This window comes from Mauremys reevesii, linkage group 10, assembly GCF_016161935.1.
Source record: "Mauremys reevesii isolate NIE-2019 linkage group 10, ASM1616193v1, whole genome shotgun sequence".
NCBI lineage: Eukaryota > Metazoa > Chordata > Testudines > Geoemydidae > Mauremys > Mauremys reevesii.
The window spans coordinates 37394005-37400487 of record NC_052632.1 but is presented as its reverse complement, the minus strand read 5'-3'; the positions used below and the strand labels follow the sequence as shown (position 1 = coordinate 37400487).

Sequence of the window (6483 nt, the reverse complement as noted above, 5' to 3'; positions counted from 1 at the left end):
GCAAGCAACAGGGGGAGGGGCACAGAGGAGCGAGGCCTCAGGAGAAGGGGTGGGGGTAGAAGCGGGGTTAGGGAGCTTCCGGCGTTCCTGGTCCATATAAAATATCCAAGCGCTTGGGGAAAATTCTACTGCCCTTCTTTGTAAAGTGCTTTGAGCTGCTGATAAAAAGCGCTAGAGAAGAGCTAGGTATTACTACTAAAATGTCAGGTTCTTGGCCTCAGTGACAGTCTGTGGCAATGAGTTCCACCGTCTAACCGGATGTTGTTTGTACAAGTACTTCCTTCAATTGTTTTGCAATTTGTCACTGCTTAATTCCATTGACTGTTCCCTCGTTCCTGTGTTGTGAGGCTGGGAAAAAGCACAACATGCAGCTCTAGAAGGGTTCGTGATTCAGCCATTCAAAATCTCTTCAGAACTAACCTGGGCATTTTAGACCTCAGCTCAGGAAAGCATTTTCAAGCACAATTTAACAGATACAAGGACTAAAAGTCCTGCAACTTCTCTAAGATCGGGCCCAACATTGTAGACTGGGACACACTTTTTTTTTCTCAGTTGACTGATTAGAATCCTTTTGTTTTCCTTCCAGCTAAAGTTGGGATTCTTTAAAAATACATCCGTTATCCACTATTGGCTCAGAGTGACCTGGCCTCCTCTGGCTTGTAACTACATTTTCACTTTCTTTTGGTCAGAAGAACTAGCTGGAGCGCATGTGTGGCCACCATGCCTCTATTTGCAGCATGTACTGTGGTCAGTTTCACACAGGTTTTACATCCTTCTCGTAAGGACTAATGCTCACTGCATTTAAAGAAACCCTGTAATGTTTCATTTAAAAAAAAAAGAGGGAGGGATGGGAATGTCAGCACTCAGGCTGAACTCGGTCCTTAGGCCCCGTCCCACCGCAAGCTTGGAGATTCTAGCAGCATGTTGGCTCATCAGCATGCCTGGCTTTTCTGTCGCATTAGGTGAGACAAGCAGCCCTTCCTGAACACAGCTTTCTAAAGATTTACATCTCCACTGATTTACACCCTAGCCCCTGCCAGGCAGGATAGAAACAGGCCACATTTCAAGGTGGTGACACAACCCCCAAGGACCAGGGGTCACAGCTGTCAAATGCCTTCTTTAAAGTGCAAGAGAGACCCGGGACAGGTTTTACAGTATTTTAGCCCATAGAGTGCCGCAGGCAAAGGACTTAATGACGCAGGTTTGATCAGTCCTCGCCAGCTGTCAAAACCCCATGGTTACTATTTAAAAGCATCCCATTTCCCTGGTCCTCAAACATGATGCGGGAGGGCGTGGGAATAGGGTTCTTCCTGTTAAAATGCTGTCACATTCTCCCACTATTCCCTCCACAAAAGAAACAAACATTCAATGAATGCTAAGTCTGCGCCGATAACCACTCCAACAAGGGCAGAGTTAGGGACGCACTTCCTGATTTTCATCTAACTAGGTCCTTGTACAGCCCCTCTTCACCGAACTATCATTAATCAATGGATTTTATTCTTACAACTCTACTGAATTACTATTAGCCCCATTTTACAGATGGGAAACCGAGGCATAGTGAGATTAAGGGACCTGCCTGAGGTCACACAAGATGTCTGTCTGATCTAGGGAAGGAGTGTGGGTCTCCCAAATACCAGTTCAGTGTCCAATCCATAAGACCATTCCTTCTATGTCTATGCTTTACATAGCCTGTGTTGTACAGGAGGACAGATTAGATGATGGAATGGTCCCTTTTTGCTTTAAAAACCTATGATTCCCCAATTTTTCAAATAATGCAAGGTAGTCATACATTTTGCCTCACATCCTTACATAGGTGTAACATAGCTTGTACTTTTTTCCTCCAATGTCTAATCCTAACACTAATTTTATTGTCATGATAATTCAGTATCGCTTTGTTGTCAGACTTTTCATACAGTACAATTCTATGCGAGTTCTCACCTTTCTAATGTACGTAGGAAGAATTTAATCAAACAGCTACACAATGTTGTTTTCAACCAATAGTACCGATTTCCTTGGGTGCAATTCAGGGGATGAAACAGTTGACTAGGAAAGCTCATTTGGTGGCCTATATGTGCTAGCTAATTGTCACAGTTACTGTGTACAGATTATAGTGTGTGTATGTACCTTTTACTGTGTATTTTTTGTACAGTGGGCCGTGTGGCCTAGTGGATAGTGCACTGGACTGGAACTCAGGAGACCTGGATTCTATTCCCAGCTCTGCTGCTAGCCTGTTGGGTGACCTTGGGCAAATCACTTTCCTGGCTCTGTGCCTCCATTTGCCCATCTGTAAAATGAGGTTAATGCCTCCTTTGTGAGGCGCTTTGAGACCAACAGATGAAAAGCACTAGAGAAGAGCTAGGTATTAACAAGATGTTAACATGAACGGTACTGTAGAACACATTATATATGATCGTGTAATTAAGGCTGGGGCAGAGCTAAGGCTGTGGGTGCCAGCTGTGTGCTGGCGTTCCCTGCCTTTGGAAAGCCTAGCTGTTGCCTCCTCACTGTTCTCCAAACAAGCTTTTTTAAAAATAGAGTTTCTTAGGTTTTATACAGAAAAAAGCAGCACTTGAGCCTCCAGCCCTTGGATGTTCTGCAGACTTTCCAAAACTGCAATTAGCAAATGTCAGTCCCCTCACTGAGAAATACGTGGAGAGACCCCACCTGAATGCCTCTGCCCCAGGCATCCTAGGAGGAGGTAGGGTTTTCACCTGTGCATCACAGGAACTCTGCACCCAGCTGCTGAGTTCCCAAGGTGAGCCAGAACGAGCATCCCTGCCACACACCTTGAAAATTCACAGGAGCTCTGTCCTCGCCTGTACACCTTAGGGAGCCCACAGGTGGTGAAGGGGCTTTGAATTTTTATCACTGACAGCTGATGAGATGCATCAAAGCAGGGCTCCCTCTTGCACACCTGAGACAGGCTGCAGGGCTCTACTTTGCAAGATCTACAGACGCTGTGGCAAGGAGCTTGCATTTGCCTCGGCCCCCATGCACCTTACGAGAGGCTCTTTCCTCAGCTTGAGTTCTCCTTGCCAATTTCAGCAACAGAAAAATAGGTAGGACCTGACTCAGCTGTGCACAGAGCAGCCTGCTTCAGGTCTGCACTTCAGGCGCAATCCAACGCTCACTGTAGTCAAGTGCAAGATTCCTGCTGCCTCCATCAGCCTCTTGCCATCAACGGAATCTACTTGTGTGGTTAAAGTCAAACATGTGCATAAGTGTTTGCAGGACTAATGAACTTAGTGAAAACAACGTACAGCATTTGCTCGGCGTGTGAGTTTCAAACGCTCATAACACAGTTAAAAATCAAACCCCATCACCTTTGGAAGAAGGCTGCACACTACTCCCCACTTAAGGCTAGTTCCAGACCAAATTTCAACATTCAACCCTGTCATTTTGACGGCAAGGCTGTGTTAAACAAAAAGCTGCAAGATTTTTTTTTAGAATGGGAAATGTGCACCCTCCTCCTTGTACTCAAACCCAGGGTATTGCTCAGTTTAGAGACCACGCCTAGAGAATCTCAGCCCTAAAAAATTATGAGCAACCGAAAACGGGGCATTTGAATGGAAACTCTTCTGCAACATTCAATCTGCTAAGTCAAGAGCAAAACCTCACTAGAATGTAACACAAGAATAGATGAACTCGTAGGGTTCTGATAATACAGGCTACTAGGCCCTTGTTTACTCCATTTGTAAATCAGTGGAGAGATCTGGATGCCCAAGGATGGCAGAACTGGCTTCCAAGTTCCAGGATATCAGAGTGTGTAGATATGTATATTTATCAAGCTTTGCAGCTCACTGTTAACTGTACATGGTGCCTGGACCAAATCCTGCTCTCTGTCACACTGGTGTAAATCTCAGGTAACAAGTGAAGCCAAATCGTGTTCCCCCAGATTCACACAGGTGTAACGGAGAGCAGAATTTGATCCTGCCTCCGTATAAATGCACGTGGCATCAGGAAAGGAGGCATCCAACTGGCTGGAGGCGGCTCCGGCTGCTCTTGTAACTGTTCAGCTCTGGGTTTCTGAGAATGTATCTCCTGGGGGTGGTACGCTCACAGAGCAGAAAAGTTTTCTTACTGCTCATTTCCAAGGATCCCAAAGGCTAAAGCTGTTTTTGCAAACCAGGATTTATCTTACTCAGTGGGCAGCCAGCAGCTGCCATCCTTCAGCTGCCTTTCCAATCTCGCCTGTGAAGGGTAAGCAAGAGGGACCAGCAAACAAAGGGATTTAAAGTCTCCTATTTTGGACTGATCCAGTGTCCATTTCATTTCAACAGAATCACGAGCTGACCAACTGCAGATGGAGCTACTGGTGCTCTCTCCCTTTCCATAGCAAGGGGCACAAATAGGATAAGGGGCAAACATCCCGGCTCCATAGACTTCAGTAGTAAAACACCCATTGACTACAATGGGACCAGAATGTCCCCTAAGCTGTTTTGGCTTTTTTAATTAATGAATCCGGTGTGCGGTTTAGTGCATAGGGCACCAGATCGGGCCTCAGAAGATGTGGGTCCTGGTCCCAGCTCAACTACAGAGTGACCCTGGGCAAGTCCCTTCCCCTCTCACTGCCTGCCTGACTTGTTTCTTTAGACTGAATGCTCTTCAGGACATACATCCAAGTGAGCTCCCTCCTGAGCTTGCTTATTTTGGGGGCTTCTCGCTACACAGCCCCCTCTGTCCCTGCCCCTAGTTCCCTCAGCTGTAGGGAAGCTCTCAATACCTGTATTCTCCTGAGTTGGAGCTAATGAGACCCACCTGGTCTGGCTGTCAGGCTGCAGAATGACTCTACAGTTCTCTGCAGGGTCCTAGCACCTGTTGCCCTAGTGGTGACTGTTTCCACAGAAATGGGATCGAACAGGCATCAACAGCAAGCACCGGGTTTGCAAAAAGCAGCTACAGACGTTAGAAGCCTTAAATTAAAGAAACAACAGCAGTGAGGGAAATGCTTGGTGGCTGTACTACCTCAAATGGGGAGGGAGGGGGTTGGGGGGACAGAATTAAAAATGGTCACTTTAAAAAAATGTATTTCTAACCACCCTCCCACTTAACATATTTAAAAAGGTGACTAAAAGCAATATGGACCTTCAAGTAGCGTGGTTATACTTGATAGCAGCGATTCAATGGTTGAAGGGCCATGGCTGACACTCTCCCAATACTTGTGTGTCTGATGTTTATGCGTACAGGATGGCCTATGTGTACGCACACCTTGGCGTACTCCAGTAGGTAAGCATATACCTTATGCATCTGTATCCCACCTTCTGCATCCAAGGAGAACAGGCAACATTAATCCTGTCCATGTTGCTTTCATTGGACTGCGGGCGTAAATACACTGGTAACGCGTGCAGCTCTTTGAAGTCATCGTTTGGGTGGCCATTGAGGAGGGAGGCTATGCGTGCCTGCATCAGATAGGCAATGTGCTCCAATGCATAAGGCACTAGACAGGGCCAGGAGATCTGGGTTCTAATCCAGGCTCTGCCACTGCCCTGCTGGGTGACCACGAGCAAATCACTTCCCTTCGCTGTGCTCGTTTCCCCTCCCTTGCTGTGTCTTGTCTGTTTCAATTATAAACCCCCTCCAGGCAGGGACTATGTATGTGTTCAGTACCTGGCGCAACAGGGCTCTGATCATGGGTGGGAACCTCTAGGTGCTAATATAATGGACATAAATAATGGGTGTCAGGGTGTCTCTGATTTACCTGAGCAGCTCAAAACCCTGCCCCACGTTTGTACTGAGCCTGTTGAGTGATCTGTAATTAACTGTATAATTGAGGCTTCTGTATTAAATTGTGCAGAAAATCCGCAAATGAAACCCTTAAAGGGGCACACACAATTTGTCAGCCTTCTCATCCAGAGCTCGGGGGGGGGGGGGGTCAGTGGATTTTGCACATATACCTTAGGCTCGATAGAACGCTGTCCTTGGGAGCCAAAAAAATCTTACCGCGTTATAGGTGAAACCGTGTTATATTGAACTTGCCTTGATCCACCGGAGTGCGCAGCCCCTCCCCCTCCCCCCCGAGCACTGCTTTACCGCGTTATAACCAAATTTGTGTTAGATCGGGCGGCGATACATCGAGGTTCCTTTATAGTGAAGGGGCAGAGGTGTCTGGGCCGAACCCATAGATTACAGAAAAGAGAGCTAGCTTTCTTGAAAGGAGCAAAGAATCCGGTGGCACCTTATAGACTAACAGACGTTTTGCAGCATGAGCTTTTGTGGGTGAATACCCACTTCGTCGGATGCAAAGTGGGTATTCACCCACGAAAGCTCATGCTGCAAAACGTCTGTTAGTCTATAAGGTGCCACAGGATTTGCTGCTGCTTTTACAGATCCAGACTAACACGGCTACCCCTCTGATACTTTCTTGAAAGGAAAACCCCACCAGCCACACCCAGATGAACACCTGTGCCTGACCTCTTTCAACAAGGCTATTTAGCGCAAAGCCAAACAACGGAAAAGTAAGAGGAGACTCATTTACCTGTGATT

General features: G+C 46.8%; 1 protein-coding gene across 1 annotated transcript in view; it reads right to left on the bottom strand.

Annotated features, from left to right (window-relative positions):
- PTPN9 (protein tyrosine phosphatase non-receptor type 9) overlaps positions 1-6483 on the bottom strand; it is a 70657-nt gene that overhangs the window by 8279 nt on the left and 55895 nt on the right. The gene's annotated exons all lie outside the window — the stretch shown is intronic.